The sequence below is a fragment of the Cervus canadensis genome, chromosome 7, assembly GCF_019320065.1.
Source record: "Cervus canadensis isolate Bull #8, Minnesota chromosome 7, ASM1932006v1, whole genome shotgun sequence".
NCBI classification, from domain to species: Eukaryota; Metazoa; Chordata; class Mammalia; order Artiodactyla; family Cervidae; genus Cervus; species Cervus canadensis.
Window position 1 is genome coordinate 13,735,074 of NC_057392.1, and position 18,175 is coordinate 13,753,248.

The window sequence follows — 18,175 nt, forward strand, 5'->3', positions numbered from 1 at the left end:
GACCTCCTCCAAGAGGGCTTATGCAACAGGCTGTGTGACCCAGGTGGCTGCACCCAGAGCCCCTATCCCTGCAGCAGGCCACTGCTGACCCATATCTCACACACTAGCAAGATAATGCTCAAAATTTTCCAAGTCAGGCTTCAACAGTATGTGAACTGTGAACTTACAGATGTTCAAGCTGGATTTAGAAAAGGCTGAGGAACCAGAGATCAAATTGCCAACATCCGCTGGATCATAGAAAAAGGAAGAGAATACCACAAAAACATCTACTTCTGCTTTACTGATTACACCAAAGTCTTTGACTGTGTAGATCACAACAAACTGGAAAATTCTTAAAGAGATGGGAATAGCAGACCACCTTACCTGCCTCCTGAGAAATCTGTATGCAGGTTAAGAAGCAACACTTAGAACCGGACATGGAACAACAGACTTGTTCCAAATTGGGACAGGAGTACTTCAAGGCTGTAAATTGTCACCCTGATTATTTAACTTATATGCAGAGTACATCATGCAAAATGCCGGGCTGGATGAAGCACAAGCTGGAGTCAAGATTGCCAGGAGAAATATCAATAACCTCAGATATGCAGATGATACCACCCTTATGGCAGAAAGTGAAGAGGAATGAAAAAGTCTCTAGATGAAAGTGAAAGAGGAGAGTGAAAATCTGGCTCAAAAGTCAACATTCAGAAAACTAAGATCATGGCATCAAGTTCCATCACTTCATGGCAAATAGATGGAGAAACAATGAAAACAGTGACAGACTATTTTCCTCGGCTCCAAAATCACTGCAGATGGTGACTACAGCCATGAAATGAAAGGATGCTTGCTCCTTGGAAGAAAAGCTATGACCAACCTAGATAGCATATTAAAAGGCAGAGACATTACTTTGCTGACAAAGGTCTGTCTAGTCAAAGCTATGATTTTTCCAGTAGTCATGTATGGATGTGAGAGTTGGACTATAAAGAAAGCTTAGAATGATGACCCTATAAGTGAGGCAGCAAAAGAGACACAGATATAAAGAACAGACTTTTGGACTCTGTGGGAGAAGGTGAGGGTGGGATGATTTGAGAGAATAGCATTGAAACATGTATATTACAATATGTGAAATAGATCACCAGTCCAAGTTCGATGCATGAAACAGGGCACTCAAAGTGTGTGCACTGGGACAACCCAAAGGGATGGGATGGGGAGGGAGGTGGGAGGGGGGTTTGGGATGGGGTACACATGTACACCTGTGGCTGATTCATGTCAATGTATGGCGAAAACCACCACAATATATTAAAAAAAAAAAAAAGAAAGAAAGCTGAGTGCTGAAGAATTGAAGCTTTCGAACTGTGGTGTTAGAGAAGACTCTTAAGAGTTCCTTGGACTGCAAGTAGATCAAACCAGTCAATACTAAAAGAAATCAGTCCTGAATATTCATTGGAAGGACTGATGCTGAAGCTGAAATTCTAATCCTTTGACCACCTGATGCGAAGAACTGACTCATTGGAAAAGACGCTGATGCTGGGCAAGATTGAAGGTAGAGGAGAAGAGGACATCAGAGGATGAGATGGTTGGATGGCATCACTGACTCGATGGACATGAGTTTGAGCAAGTTCTTGGAGTTGGTGATGGACAGGGAAGCCTGGCGTGCTGCAGTCCATGGGGTGACAAAGAGTCGTACACAACTGAATGACTGAACTAAACTGGTGATATGAGAGTGTTTGCCAGGACTTGGGGATTTACAGACAAGTGCCAGCTTTGGCTTGCTGACTCAAGGTGCCTCCTCTTGGGAGGGTTGGATGAGAGCAGGAAGGAAGGAGGACAAAAAGGAGGATTTGTGTTTGGTGGTGCTGGCAAGGCAGCCCGTGGGGGGCTCAATGTGTCCTAGAAGCCATGGTCCTCTGAACCAGTGGCTCCTACAAACCCAATAAAATGACTCCCCAAGAATCTGCAGCCCCACAGCCTGAGGTCTGGTCCAGTGAGCACCTCAGCAACTATAACAGGATCTCTCGACTCCAGAGGAGCCCTGGGGAGTTCTGGGACCTGTCTGAAGAGAATGAGGTACCTGTTTGAGCACAGAGGCATCTGTCTACCCTCAGCTCATGTGTCTGTGCTAAGTCACTTCAGTTGTGTCTGACTCTTTGCAACCCTATGGACTGTAGCCTGCCAGGCTCCCTCTGTCCATGCGATTCTCCAAGCAAGCATACTGGAGTGGGTTGCCATTTCCTCCTCCAGGGGATCTTTCTGACCCAGGGATTGAACCCGTGTCTCCTGTGTGTCCTGCAGCTCAGGAGGGTTCTTTACCATTAGTGGCACCTGGGAAGCCCAGCCCCAGCTCAGAACTCTCCAAAGCCAGGAGGAGAAGAAAAAGAGTCCTGGCCTGATCACATCTGGGAGTCACTTACCTAAAAAGGGCATTGGTGCTTTTGACCTGACATCTTCTGGGGCTTGCTGACAGTCTAGTGTCATCTCTTGGCACCTGCTCCTCCTCTGAAAAGAGTTTGCCAAGGAGAGAAGGGAAGAGTGGTAGGGAGGAGGCTGGCAGGGATATAGCAGGGCCAGTGGGAAGGTGCCTGGGGGAGGGGTGGGCAGGCGGGGTGACAGAGAACTGACTGACGTCAAGATTGGTGTCTGCCCTCTGTGGCGCTGGCTGCATGGCTCCTGGGCTCGAGGCTGCTTGGCATTCCAGCCCGGCTCCTGTCGGGCAGGCTGCAGGCTGGTTGGCACTACTCTCTTTGATTGCCAAAGGTTCACCGCCTGTTTCAGTTTGCCTGGAACAAAAAGGCTCAGGCAACACAGCTGTGCATCCTTGTGAAACTGTCTAATTTGCCATTTCAAGGCAGGATACCCACACTCCAAGGTATAATTAGGCTTTGGGCATGAGTTAGATTTCACAATTGAATTCTGAAAGTCAGCTCTCCAGGCTGTGTGTGCTTGGTGATGAAAGCTTCCCTCCTACCTCATCCCTCCTTCTCTCCAACATCTCCATTTATTGAGCACCTACTATGTGCCAGGCACTAACTCTACTAAGAAATTTTTATGTCATCTTACTCAATCTTCGCAAAACCCTCTGAGATAAGAAAGAACAAGTCTCAACCCATGTTCTACATAATGATAAGGGTACTCACCCTTCACCTCTTTATTATTCTCTTTTGGAATAAAGGTCTGTGGATATAGGTAACTAAATAATTCAACGTGGACTTGGATGTAGTTTTTTGGAGGAAAAAATAATAAAAACATCTGGTCTACATCGAGCCAAGTGTTCTGATAAGAATACAGAACAAAGAGGGAACAACAGAAGGTAGGCTGTAAGGCAGGACTATTTTGGATGGAGCACATTTTACGTGCTGTGGCTTGCAGGGAACCCACAAAAGCTGGAGGAACCCAGGAAGGTTTCCTGGAGGAAAATCCACAGCCTCTTACTATCATTCCACCATCTACCCATTTCTTCATTCACATGTTCAACAAACATCTACTGAGGGCTGAGTGTGGCTTTTGCTTCTTGGAAAAACTGGCATCCTGATCTCAGCCATGGAGATGGTTGCCATTACCTCATTCCCCATCATGGCTAATAACATGCATCTTGGCAGAGAAAATTCTTACAGTTTCTGAAAAGGTTAGTTTATTTATGGGTAGGAAACACTTTATAGTGTGCTAATGTCCACTATTATGCATATGTATGTATGGACATACATGTATTAGGTATGTTCACTATAATGTAAGACACATATTTATTAAGCATTATTATATTTGTACTTCACTCCTGCAAACTGATACATACTCATAAAACCTTTTGTGAGGTAGGTATCATTTCCTAAAACTGAAGTTCACAGAGGTTAAAGGATTTACTCAGGGTCACAGAATTCAAGGGGGACCCATGATATGCACGTATATTTCTGTTTTTCCCTACCTTCCTTCTTCTTTTCTATTTTCAGTGGACATTGCCAGCTGCAAAAGCCCTTTAGTGATAACACTTGATTACTCCCAGCGAGCTCACCATCTGGCAAAGGACTCCTAACTTCAGCAGGTCTTAGAGAAGATAAGTGGGTGACTACGCAGAATCAGACTCTCAAAGGCTGTTCCACTCGGTACAGCTCTACTCCAGGCACACTCCAAACTCTGCCTCTGACCTGAACCCAAGAATATAAGATCAGGATCAAAACTGAGGCACATCTCTGAAAGGCTCTGATGCCCAGGTCAAGTCTAGGGGTGGTGTGGGGACCACCATCAAAACTCCCCTTAGGGCTGCCATTTTTGTAGGCACCCTGCTTAGAAGTAGAAAGGTAGTTGCCCCTCTCTCCTAGGCAGGGAGAATGGGAGACAGTTTCTTTTCTTTCTTTTTAAGAAATATTTATTTATTTGGCTGCATCAGGTCTTAGTTGCAGAACCCAAGATCTTCATTGCATCATGTTGGATCTTTCATTACAGCGTATGAACTCTCTAGTTGTGCCTGGGATCAGTAGTTGCAGCTCTCGGGCTTTGTTGCTCTGTGGCATGTAGGATCTTAGCTCCTTGACTAGGAACTCAGGTTCAATTCCTAGGCAGGGATTGAACTGACTAGGTGGATTCTTAACCAATGGACCACCAAGGAAGTCCTGAGATGTTTTCTTGTCACTGAAATGTCCTTAGCTGTTCTTCCCACACTCCAGACACGGCAGTCAACATTTAAGGTACCCAAGGCACACAGGTAAATGTGGCCTCCAAATGTGGTCTAGATTTCTTGTAGAATCTAGAACACAGTGTTTAAATACTACACATCAAGGAACAGCACACTACGTAATAAAGGGTGTTTAACTTCTGTTTTTCATCTCTCTCTCCTCTTTCCTGGAGAGGTATAGAGAGAACATAGATACTGGAACCAGAAAGAAAGTGAAGTCATTCAGTCGTGTCCGACTCTTTGCAACTCCATGGATTGTAGCCTACTAGGTTCCTCTGTCCATGGGATTTTCCAGGCAAGAATACTGGAGTGGGTTGCCATTTCCTTCTCCAGGGGATCTTCCTGACCCAGGGATTGACCCCAGGTCTCCTGCATTGCAGACAGAGTTACCATCTGAGTTACCAGGGAAGTCAGGAACAAGAGAGAGCTAGGTGTAAATTCACTCACTAATTGCATGGCCTTGCATGAATTTCCCACACAAACTGGCTACGTTGGGATTCTATCCTGTGATTTCCATTCACCCATGATGCTCTCTTGTTGGTTCTTTGGATTTTTCACTGAATCAGTGTAGTGAACACTGTGGTGCGCTACAGATTCCTCCTTCTGCCCCCCGGCAAGGAGGTCTTCATGCTATTACTGCTAGAAGTGTTGGCAGCTGAAGATATACAGCCAAGTTTCTCTTCAGGAACTGCTCTCAGATTAAGGTGACATCTCCTTTCTGTGAAATCTGCATCCAGTGGCTGGTTCATGTAGGGTTACAAGGACTGGTCTCCTACCTCAATTTGGGAGGACCACCCCAGCCCACGAGGTCTCCATAGGGTCTTTCTGAGGCCTCACAGCTCAGCTTCTTCCCATACCCTTTCTCTCCTGGAAGTGTTGTATGCAAATCTGTAGCCCACGATCTACTTCCCGGGATTGAGGTCTGCAGTAAACAGCACCCAGTCAGTGCTGATGAGGATTCTTCCTTCTTATCATTCCTTTCCTGTGTCTTACTCCACCACATTCTTTCCATTTCACCTAACATCACTTTAGATTCACCAACTCTGGGTAGCCTCTCTCAGTGTAACCCTTCCTGGTTCCAGTCACTGAAACTGTGAATGCCACTATAAATAACAGTACGTAAGACCTTTATTCTTGTCTTTGTGTATTTTCTCACATCTTTCTATTAGCCTGGAAGTAGCTTGAGAATAGACAATTTCAAATTTAATTTTAAAATATCCCCTTTCACCCACTCACATACAGTGGTGGTCCGAGGTTACCTGATCCTGTTGGTTGAATGTCTGACAAAACCATCCTCTCCATCTCATTAAGTCATTCAGCACACATTTTACTGGGTGTTCTATCTGAGCTAACTGTGGTCTTTGCTTCAGTTCAGTTCAGTTCAGTCGCTCAGTCATGTCCAACTCTTTGCGACCCCATGAATCGCAGCACGCCAGGCCTCCCTGTCCATCACAAACTCCTGGAGTTTACTCAGACCCATGTCCACCAAGTCGGTGATGCCATCCAACCATCTCATCCTCTGTCGTCCCCTTCTCCTCCTGCCCCCAATCCCTCCCAGCATTAGGGTCTTTTCCAATGAGCCAACTCTTCGCATGAGGTGGCCCAAGTATTGGAGTTTCAGCTTCAACATCAGTCCTTCCAATGAACACCCAGGACTGATCTCCTTTAGGACGGACTGGTTGGATATTCTTGCAGTCCAAGGGACTCTCAAGGGTCTTTGCTTGGGGACCCACAAAGACAGTGATTTCTCCCTATCCTCCAGGGAGTTGTGGTTGAGCATGAGGGCCTTGTGGAAATGTGGCTGACCCTGAAGCCAGATGCCAAGCTCCAGCCCCCTTGCCCCCAATTTCTGGCTCAGGGGCCCTGGGCAAGTTACCTAAAGCCCTCTGGGCCTTAGTTTCCTCACCTGTAAAATGAGATTAATAACACTGTTTACACTCTATAGTTACTGTGAGGGGCTAGAGTTAATATACAAGGTTAAATATATATTAAATGAGTTAAAGGGTTTACAACACTCTCTGGTACACAGTGAGCATGACCTCAGGCTGTCCCACCCAGTGTGGTAGCCACTGACCACATGTGGCCATGGGGCACTCCACAGGCGGTTAGTTCAGACTGAAATGTGTTCTAGGTGTAAACTACATACCTAATTTTGAAGACTTAGTACAAAAAATATAGAATATCTGATTAATATTTATTTCGGTATTGATTACATGTTGAAGTGATAACATTTTGGATATATTTGATTATTAATTAAGTGTATTATTAAAATTAATTGCATCATGTTTACTAATGTATTACTAGCTACTATAAAATTTAGAATTATATACATAGGTCACATTTCTACGAGACAGTACTGATCTAAGTCCCTCCTATAAAAGTAACAATGAAAGCAGAATATAACAGATACCATAATAGAGGTATATGCACCTTGAGAAGAGCTGCTCTGAGTGTGGATCACCAGCAGCATCAGCATCACCTGGGAACTTGCTAGAAATAGACACTCTTGGATTCCCATTTCAAACCTACTGAATCAGGAACTCAGGGAACAGGCTAGGCAATGTGTGTGTGTGTTTTAATAAAACTCCAGGTGATTCTAATCTCACCAAATTTTGAAAGGTACTGTGCAAAGGGAGCGCAGAGGAATCAGTGACCTGTTCTATTAGAGGAGGAGACTATGTCATCCACAGGATAATAATGGAGAAAATGTAGCTGCAGAGGCCACAAAGAAAATGGTCCAGGCAGTTAGTAAATTCGAAATAAAAATAGTCAGGTGAGCTACAGCAGTGCTCCATCCTTGCTCTGCCTGGCTCCTTCAGACGCTGCATTTTCTGCAAACGATGCCCTCTGGCTCTGGCTAGGTTTCTTGGTCTCTGTACCTTTTTAACCTAAAGTGAGCCAAGAACAAATGGAATCTGAGCTGTCTGCCAGCAGTGAACTTAATTTGCATTTGTAAAGCCCAACCTCAGAAAGGTGTGGTTATTATTCCGTGGGTTGTGGATGTGGTGCCAACTGGGCAGCTCAGGTCCTGAAACAGACTGCAAGAGAGAAGAAGCAACTCCTGAGCCAGCCCGTGACAAGAGGGTCAGCTTGTAAATACAGTCCTTTCTGAGAGCACTGTGAGTCAGTGGAGGATTACAGGGTGGTGGTGGGGATGCAGGGATCCTCCTCCATTAGGAAAAGACTCTACACTTAACCCCGTGATTTTACCCTTTGGATTTGTGGTCTTTATTTTCTCCTGTGCTCTTACCAAATTCATGCCTTTCAATGGATAAAGTCCACATTCTGCCCTTAGTCTTCAGTGGGGTCACACAGAAGGATGCCAGTCCAGAGAAGGCCATGCATGTGGTGTGGGTGGTTCATGGTGGTTTCTACCCACAAGGTGAATGTGCCAAGCCTATGCCATATTTCTTCCTAGGGAAGTGGTTTGAGACAGCTGGGAAGAAGGGGCTCCATGGGGCAGTGTCACAATGGAGGAGGCTGCAGGTACATAACCAACGCAGCTTTATATGGAAGCCTGTCTCTGCTCTCCCATCATTTTATTTACAGCGTGTGTATGCATGCACATATATTTACATTTCTCTAGGAGAAGAACTGCTGGGACATACAGTAAGTATATATTTAACTTTGTTAAAAACTGCCAAACTGTTTTCCAAAGTGGTTTGTCATTTTACATTTTTGTTTTAAAATTTAATTATGTTGATGGACAGACTGTTTAGATAATGAAGTACATTGGCATGATCCCAAAGTCAAAATTCAGGTAATCAGTACAGTGAAAAGCCTATCTCCCAGCTTCAACACACCTCAAAGTGAGTGGTACTACCAATTCACTATGGATCTTTAAAGAGATGATTGAAACATTTATAAGCAAACACTTAACCACAGTTTCCTTCTTCACACTTTACACTGATGGGTGTGTAATGAATACACTTTGCTTTTCTCACTTAATATTAATAATATATCTTGGATACTGTTAGAGAACCATCTTCCACAGTGTCTTTTGAGGAACTCTATACCCATAAGGTGCTTTGTAAGAAAAGGGTTCCCAAATTAACTTGGGAAAATGCTGTATACTTCAGCTATCTCTCAGAAATTCACAGTGCATGTTAGCTTATTAAAGGCTCTAAGAAATCCTCTGATTAAAAAGCAAAGTTTCCAAAATTATTTGACCCAAGAAGCTTTTTCTTTCCAGAAATACCTCTTTAACATTTTGCACAACCAGACTTCTGCAGACTACTCTTGGGGAAGAACTTGTCTACACCAAACTAGTAAACATTTTGGGCTATGTGGACCCCCAATCTTGCTATCACTGTGTAAAAACAGACACATGTAAATCCATGGCTGATTCATGTTAATGTATGGCAAAAACCACTACAATATTATAAAGTAATGAGCCTCCAACTAATAAAAATAAATGGAAAAAAAACAAAAACAAAACAGACACACACAAGATGTAAATGAATGCATGCTGCTGTGATTCAATAAAACTTTATTTACAAGAAGAGGCAGAAGACTGTAGTTTGCCAACTCCTGCTCTAGAGCAGGGTAGGATTTGAGATGGAAAAGTTTCCAGTTAACTTTCTTTTTTTTTTTTTTGGCCTCACCTGCACAACTTGTGGGATCTTGGTTCCCCAGTTGAACCCAGGCCCTCAGTAGTGAAAGAGGGGAGTCCTAACCACTGGACTGCCAGGGAATTTCCTCAGTTAATTTTTTTAAAACAGTAATGAATTAGTTATTTTTGGCTGTGCTGAGTCTTTACTGCTGCATGTGGGCTCTCTTTGGCTGTGGTGAGCGGGGACTACTCTGCATTGCTGTGCGTGGGCTTCTCATTGCAGTGGCTTCTCTTGTTGTAGAGCACAGGCTCTAGAGAGTGGGCTCAATAGTCGTGGTGCATGGGCTTAGTTGCTCTGCAGGACATGAAATCTTCCCAGGCCAGGGATTGAACTCATGTCCCCTGCGTTGGCAGGTAAATTCTTAATCACTGGATCACCAGGGAAGTACCTCAGTTAAATTTTTAGTGTTTCTTCAAGGCCTCCTGTCTGTGCTGCTTTCTTCACACATGTCCTGTTCCCTTCCCCACTTCAACTAATCTGCCACTTCAAGGCTTAGAAGATGGGTGAGAAGGAAGGAGGACAGTGGACAAAAGCAAAGAAAAAATGACAGGGTTGTAGGGGGTGAGGGACACAGTGGAGGGATAAGGGAAAGGTGAGGAGGGGAACTGTAGAGAAGGCATCCACAGAAAACAAATCCTCAGCTAAGGGCCAAACGAACAGCTGCCCAACCTTAAACCCCATCCCTTTCCACTTCTCCCCTCTCCTGTCCACCCCCCTCGAAGCCAAAATGTCCACTGGGAGCACTGGGAAACAGGAATCTATGCTTCACATTCTCATGATCCACTGATTAAGCAAGTATCCAGTGACTGAACAGAGGCTTCTGAATTCTGGGCTCCAGCAGCTCCATCTGTAAGACCATAGAATCCCTAAGACTCTTTTACAGATTCCTCATTCTAGGATTCCATGAAATCTTTGTTGTTCACACTCAAACCATGTGAGGTTGCATCAGCTTGTGGCCAGATTCTGGGAGTGAATTTTATAACTTACCCTGTGCTAACAACCAGGCAATAGGTAGAATACTTACCTAAGGAAATTCAAGCTCTTCTCTTTTAAGTACATTTCATCAAACATAAGAAACAACATACTATTGTTTTATGTCCCAGTAAGAAAGAAAACATACTGCCAATTACACCATAACACAATGCTTTCCTACATTTACAATTTTTATTCTATGCTACTGAGAGAGCTCCTTTAGACTTATCTAGACACTTTCATCATGCATCCCTTCACTTATATCATGTGGTACATAATTGCCAATCCTTTTGCAAACATTTCAGCAACAAAACACAACTCAGTTTCAACTGTTTTATGAGGGTCTTCTTTCCTTTACTCCCATTTAGAACTTGACCATTGCTCTGGTATATGGAATGGAGACCATTCTTACATGATGAACACTTGTTTCACAAATATCAAATTTCTGCTCTGCTTCTATGCCCTCTGCACACAACACAACCTTTGGAGGTTGAGCCACAATAAATCTTCTTGAAGAATTTAAGATAGCAATTAAAGATGCTCAATACCAATGATGCATATGCCTCAAATAGAGAGGCGATGAGGTAAATAACTACAGCTGACACTCACCACTTGGGCTGTGATCACTATCTGACTGACAGTGACCTTAAGATGCATCTCGGTCTCAGAGACATTAAAAAGAACAGAAGCTTCTCTAACAACATAAACCTAGAGAAAGGTGTGTGCTTAAACAAAGTCCTACTTTCCTACTGTAGGAGGTAAAGAAAAAACAAAGTGCCTTGAAGCAGCATGTTGTAGCATCTTTCTTCTTTGCAACCATTTCCAAATGCTATGCAGGGATATTCAGATATTTCAGCTGAATATCTATGCCATGAAAGTTACCCGGATCGAAATAGGTCTAACCACGAAGTTCTTGATATGACCCACAGAAAGTATATCTTCACACTTGTCCTCCCTCCCATGAGATCAAAAAGAAAAAAAAAAAAAGAATCTTTGGTTTACTTAATGAATTATGCATAAGAGTGTGAAATGTTGATCGTTTTAAAGGGAGAAAATCAGAATTAAACTAGTTTTCTTCCCCAAGCATGTGCTTAGCACATATGCCAAAGAAATGTGTAAAGGAAAAAGCCAAATTAGAAATTTATATCTGCGTAAAAAATGGTTATATGACATTTAAAGTAAGATCTGACAACTATAGCTACAGTCAAGGAGGCTGCTTGGCTCTTTTAAACCCCTCTCCCAGCTGGGCCTGCCAGGCTCTGTTGGCGGGGTGGGGGTGCAGGGATCTTGGGAGGTGTGGTTACGTGTTGGCACGACAAGGAAAGCACACGCATACTGTGGGCTTCTCTTGGTTATGGATTTTGTGTTTCTGTCCTATCCGAGGTTCAGATTCTGGTCTCTCTAACCTTGATCCCCTATTCTCTCCACCTTATGTTCTTTCACAAAAGTGCTGCTAGGATCCACTATCAAACCCCTGATACTTCTATTCTGTACAACTCATTTGTAGTAAACAAGCTTCCTGGCCATGCTCCCCTGAAGATGAGGCTGAGTGACATGATGTTATGGGTACCAGCTCACCCTCTGTGCCCCTTTAGCGTGGTGAGTCTGTCAGACGCCTGACCAGGTTTCTTGGGTGCCTCCACGTGAGTCAGCCTCCAGATGTGTCCACAGCTCAGACCCTCACTCAGACACACCCCTGACTGGTGCCTGCCAGCCTCCTGCCATAGACGTGGAGGTCCAAAATAACAAAACTGTTTCTGATATATGCCTTTCATGCTTTCAAAAAGGATTCAAGGTGGTTTACAATGGGATGGGCACAAATATAAGCTTTGTAACATAAAAACTGAGATCAAAACGTTACAGAAGACTAAAATGAGCTGAAACAGAGGGTGGAAGCAAAGACAACAGGGAGAAGCAAGAGTCGCCTGTGAAATGCCCTGCTGCTCGCCCTGCCTCCTGTGGCCTCATCGCTAAGCCGCCTTAAAGGACACAAGCACACTGGCGTTTCTCCAGAATGTGGAGGAGCCAAATCTGGCAGAAACCACGTGCCTGCCCGATGCTTGTGAAGGAAAGTTTGGAAAGGGGGCTGAATGATTCAAATGGATAGTAGGCAGGACACAATACTATTCTTTTTTCTGACAGGGAGAACCAGAACACAGCAACTGGGTAGCAGTGAGGTTTTGGCTCTTAAACTGCCTCCATGTATGTGAGAGGTGATTATTTCTTCCCACTGCACCACCTTTCTCCCGGTTCACATCTCATATCTAGTACTTCTCTGCCAATCTAGGAGCAGGGGGGCAGTAGAGTTGTGGTGACCCCACATGCACACTCTGAGTTAGATTAAAGGCCTGATTTATTGTCAGAGATGAGGAGACGGCACAGGGCAGAAGCAGATCAGCAGTCCTTGGCAAAGGAGTCCTGGCTTTCGGTTCCCTGATGGATAGGATCCTTAGGGTGTCTGAAGTTTTGCAGGTTCTTGCTGTCACTGCCCTGGTAGGCTTGGGTCTTGCACCTTCATTCTTGCATGCAAGACTAACAATATATGTAGTTCTGTTTAAGGAACTGTTACAAAAACAGGCTCTTCTAAGTCTTGAGCCAAAATCAGCATCAGATTGCTTCCCATAACTTTAATTTCACAGAGGTGGGTGGTAAAGGAAGAATTATCAGTACCCTCATATCCCTTGAACAACATCTTTTGTCTCCAGCCTCTGGTATTTTAGAAAGAGGTTCTCCCCATCCCCATCCCACCATGTCATTTGCTGCTCAAAAATCTAGCTGGCTTCCTTCAGATTAAGGAGGAATTTCAAGATCAAGTCACACAGGTGGTAAGTGGCAGGACTGAAACTTGAACTTAGGTTTTCTGTCTCTGTTCAGAGTGATGACTTCCCACCACATGAGGATGCATGGCAGCACCTAAAATTCCTAAGCTTACTAAAGCTGCTATGCTCTGTTTATGTTTAGTTACCATTTCTGTTAGGTCAATATGAATATCAAGTTGTAAATAAAATGCTCAAAATAGTCACTGGATCATCCATGATGAAATCTTGTTAAAGCATAAGGAGGAGATAACACTAGCTTTTAAGATGACACCAACTCTGTATTATAGGATATTTTGGGGGGTGCATCTAATAAGTGGTTCTCAACCTTAGCTTCTCACTGGAACCAATGGGATTTTAAGACACTCCCTGGGTGAATCTAATGTGAAGCCAAGACTGAGAATCACTGATGTAATAAAAGCTGCACACTAAGTCTCCCGCCCCTGGTCTCCATAGCCCATCTTGCTCAATGGAACCTGAGAGGAGCTGAGGGGACAGAAACAATGAGATCTTTGAAATCAGGTAGATCCTCCTTCACATCCAGGTGTCTTAGGAACGTGCTTTTAGTTGTGTAATCGTGGGCAATTGATCACTCTAAGCCCCATTTCCTCCATATGTAAAATAGAGACTTAAGAAGTTTGGTGAGGCTTCTTCATAAAAATACCAAATGCAGGCTGACGCTGGTGCTGTGGGAGGGCCCGGAGGCCCCGGGGGCCCTGGAATAGGAGGCTGTGGTGGCTTCCGTGGAGACTTTGGCAGTGGTGTCCAGGGCCAGGGTTGTGGCCAGGGTCAGGGCTGGGGTAAACACCATGGCGCTCTTGGAGGTAAGGCCAAGGACAAGGAGTGGCTCCCCAATACCAAGCGGGGCCCTCTGGTCAAGGACATGAAGATCAAGTCCCTGGAGGAGATCTACCTCTTCTCTCTGCCCATCAAGGAATCTGAGATCATTGTCTTTTTCCTGGGGACATCCCTCAAGGACGAGGTTTTGAAGACTATGCCCATGCAAAAGCAGATCCGTGCTGGCCAGTGGACCAGGTTCAAGGCATTTGTTGCCACTGGGGATTACAACAGACATGTCATTTTGGGTGTCAGGTGCTCTAAGAAGGTAGCCACTGCTATCCCGGTCACAGGGGCCATCATCCTGGCCAAGCTCTCCATTGTCCCGTGTGACGAGGCTACTGGAGAAACAAGATCAGCAAGCCCCACACCGTCTCTTGCAAGGTGACTGGCCGCTGTGGCTCAGTGCCGGTGCACCTCATCCCTGCCCTCAGGGGCACTGGCATCGTCTTGGCCCCTGTGCCCAAGAAGCTCCTGATGATGGCTGGCACCGATGACTGCTACACCTCTGCCAGGGGCTGTGCCGCCACCCTGGGCAACTCTGACAAGGCCACTTTTGATGCCATTTCCAAGACCTACAGTTATCTCACTCCTGATCTCTGGAAAGACACAGTGTTCCCCAAGTCTCTGTATCAGGAATTCACTGACCATCTTGTAAGGACCCACACCAGTTTCCATGCAAGGACCCAGGCTCCATCGGTAGCTACCACATAATTTTATATGAGGAAAAAAAGTGAATGAAACTGGTGAAAAAAAAAAAAGGTTTGGTGAGATAATATATGAGAGGGCTTCTCACAGTGTCTGGTACAGTCACTATGGCTGCTATTATCATAATATTAACTCAGAAAGTTTCTTTTTCCTTCCTAAAGTGTCATAGTCTCTAACCATTGATCAGCCTTCCAAAGGGTTCAGAATAAAGCAGCAAGTGAGAACACGGGATGTCCAGAAAAAGCCCACATGCTGGATGCTCAGTAGCTTCTATGGCCTTGACTTTCTTTAACAGGCACACAAATGTGGGATGAGGTCATCAAGGGAGGGGCAAGTTGCTGGGGGAGGTAGGAGCCAGTGGGAGAATATCCCCTGGAGACCATGCTTTCTTTTATTTATTTATTTATATTTTTTATTTTTTTTCATTTATTTTTATTAGTTGGAGGCTAATTACTTTACAATATTGTAATGGGTTTTGTCATACATTGACATGAATCAGCTATGGATTTACATGTATTCCCCATCCCGATCGAAACATGTACATTATCTATGGTGAAACAGATCACCAGCCCAGGTTGGGTGCATGAGACAAGTGCTCGGGCCTGGTGCACTGGGAAGACCCAGAGGGATCGGGTAGAGAGGGAGGTGGGAGGGGGGATCGGGAGACCATGCTTTCTTACAAGCATGTTGAGTTTGAAATAAGCAAGACCCTTTGGGTGACTCAAAATCAGCCCCTCCCCACCATACACAAATGTGAAGTAGTGCTGTAAACTAAGGCTGATGTGCAAGCCATTTGTCAGGGCTTTGAGAAAAGGAGCACTGGAAGGAAATGTTGTCCTCCAGATGTTCAGCCTTTTAGGCAAGAGAGGTCCGTCCTGGACCACAGTGATGCTGGTGGCTTTTCTTACTGCTGTCCCTTTCCACCTACACTCCCCACCTTGATAAAACCTACTGTCATTATAGCTGCTCTACATTTCTTTCTACCTGATTTGGGAAATATCACAACAACAAAGTCCTTTGCAATCTCATTTTGGGACTATTTGATATTTTCTTCCATTTGTTTTATAATTTTGTTTTTTACATTTAACCATGTAGAGAATGCTGTGTGCCACTCAGCTCTCCTCTTCAAGACTGAGGCTGTCTTTCCCCAGAAAGGAGTGTTGGTTGCTCACAGCAGAATCCCTTCCCTGGAATTTCCCTGGCCAAAGGAAGGCACCAAAAGCTATATGATTCTATTTGTATACAATAACACACATTTCATTTTATTTTTTAAACTGAAGTATAGTTGATTTACAATGTAACCACTGGTTTGTTTCCTATGTGAATCTGTTTGTTTTGCATACACATTAATTTGTATTTTTTTTTTTAGATTCCACATATAAGTGATATCATACAGTATTTGTCTTTCTTTGTCTGACTTATTTCACTAAGCATAATATTCTCTAGGCCAACCCACTTTATTGAAAATGGCAGAACTCCATTTTTTAATGATCGAGTAATGTTCCATAACATGTGTGTTTATGTATGTATGTGTATATATCTCTGTCTTTCATATCTTTCTTATTCATTCATCTGTTGATGGACATTTGGGCTGCTTCCATATCTTGACTATTGTAAATAACGCTGCTATGAACACTGAGGTGCATGTATCTTTTCAAATTAATGTTTTTGTTTTCTTTGGATATATACCCAGGAGTGGAATTGTTGAACCACATGGCAGTTTTATTTATAGTGTTTTGAAGAAAGCTTCTATACAGTTTTCCACTGTGGCTGTACCAATTTCTCCACCAACAGCCTACAAAGATTCTCTTTTCTTCACATCCTCTCCTTGTTTGTAATTTGTAGACTTTTTGATAATAGCCATTCTCATAGGTGTGAGGTGCTATCTTGTTGTTTTGATTTACTTTTCTCAACAATTAGCAATGCTGAGCATCTTTTCATGGGTTTGTAACCAACTGTATGTCTTATTTGAAAAATGTCTATTCTGTCCATTTTTTGATTGGGTTGTTTGTTCTTTTGATATTGAGTAGTAATGACTGTTTCCATATTTTGGATATTAATTCCTTGTTGGCCATACCATTTATTCCCATTCTGTAGGTTGTCTTTTTGTTTTGCTGACAGTTTCCTTTGCTGTGCAAACACTCTTAAGTTTAATTAGCTTCCATTTGTTTATTTTTGCTTTTATTTCTTTTGCCTTAAGACAGTAAAAAAATATTGCTATGATTTATGTCAACGAGTATTCTGCCTATGCTCTCTCATAGGAAGGAGTTTAATGGTTTCAGGTCTCACACCAAGGTCTTTAATCAATTTTGAGTTTATTTTTGTATATGGTATGAAGTAAGTTCTAATCTCACTGCTTTACATTTAACTGTTCAGTTTTCCCAGTGCTACTTGTTGAAAAGACTGTCTTTTCTTCATTGTATATTCTTGCCTCCACTGTTGTAGATTAATTGAACATATGTATGTGCGGTTATTTCTGGGCTCTCTATTTCATTCCATTGGTCTATGTATTTGTGCCAGTACTATGCTATTTTGATTACTGTAGCCTTGTAGTATAGTCTGAGGTCTGGGTGGGTGATATCTTCAGGTTTTTTCTTTTTATTTAAGACTTCTTTGTCAGTTTGGGGTCTCCTGTTGTTCCACATGAATTTTAGGATTATTTTCTAGTTCTGTGAAAAATGTCATGGGTATTTTGGTAGGGATTGCATTGAATCTCTAGGTTGCCTTGGGTAGTATGGTCATTTTAACAATATTATTTTTTCCAATCCAAGAGTATGGGGTATCTTTCCATTTCTTTGTATCATCTTCAGTTTTCTTCAACAATGTTTTATAGTTTTCAGAGTATAGGTCTTTCACCTCCTTGGTTAAGTTTATTCCTAGGTATTTTATTCCTGTTGATATGATTTTAAACAGGATTTTTAAAAAAAATCCCCTACTGATAGTTCATTATTAGTGTAGAGAAATGTAATGGATTTTTCTAATCTTGTATCCTGCTATCTTGATGAATTCACTTATTCTAATAATTTTTGTGTGGAGACTTTAGGGTTTTCTATATCGAGTGCCATGTCATCTGCAAACAGTGATAGTTTTACTTATTCCCTTCCAATGTGGATGACTTTTATTTCTGTTTCTTGTATAACTGCTGTGACTAGGACTTCCAATATTATGTTAAATATAGGTAGCAAGAGTAGAGATCCTTATCTTGCTCTTGGATTTTGAGTAAAAGCTGTCAGCTTTTCACCATTGAGTATGATGTTGGCTGTAGGTTTGTCATAAATGGCCTTTATTATGTTAAGATGTGTTTCCTCTACACCCACTTTGATGAGGGTTTTTTTTTTTTTAATCATGAATGGATGTTGAATTTTGTGAAATGCTTTTTCTGTGACTATTGAGATGATCATGTAATTTTTAATCCTTCCTTTTATTAATGTAGTAATTGATTGCTTTGCAAATGTTGAGACATCCTTGTGCCCTTGGAATAAATCCTACTTGGATCATGGTATATGATCCTTTTTATATATTGCTGGATTTAGTTTGCTAATATTTTGTTGAGAATTTTTGCATTTATATTCATCATAGATATTGGC

General features: G+C 43.0%; 1 protein-coding gene and 1 pseudogene across 2 annotated transcripts in view; one reads left to right on the top strand and one right to left on the bottom strand.

Annotated features, from left to right (window-relative positions):
- The window catches only part of TMEM108 (transmembrane protein 108), a 411,372-nt gene that overhangs the window by 32,799 nt on the left and 360,398 nt on the right, over positions 1-18,175 (bottom strand). The window lies entirely within an intron of this gene.
- Positions 13,711-14,594, top strand: LOC122445324 (annotated as a pseudogene).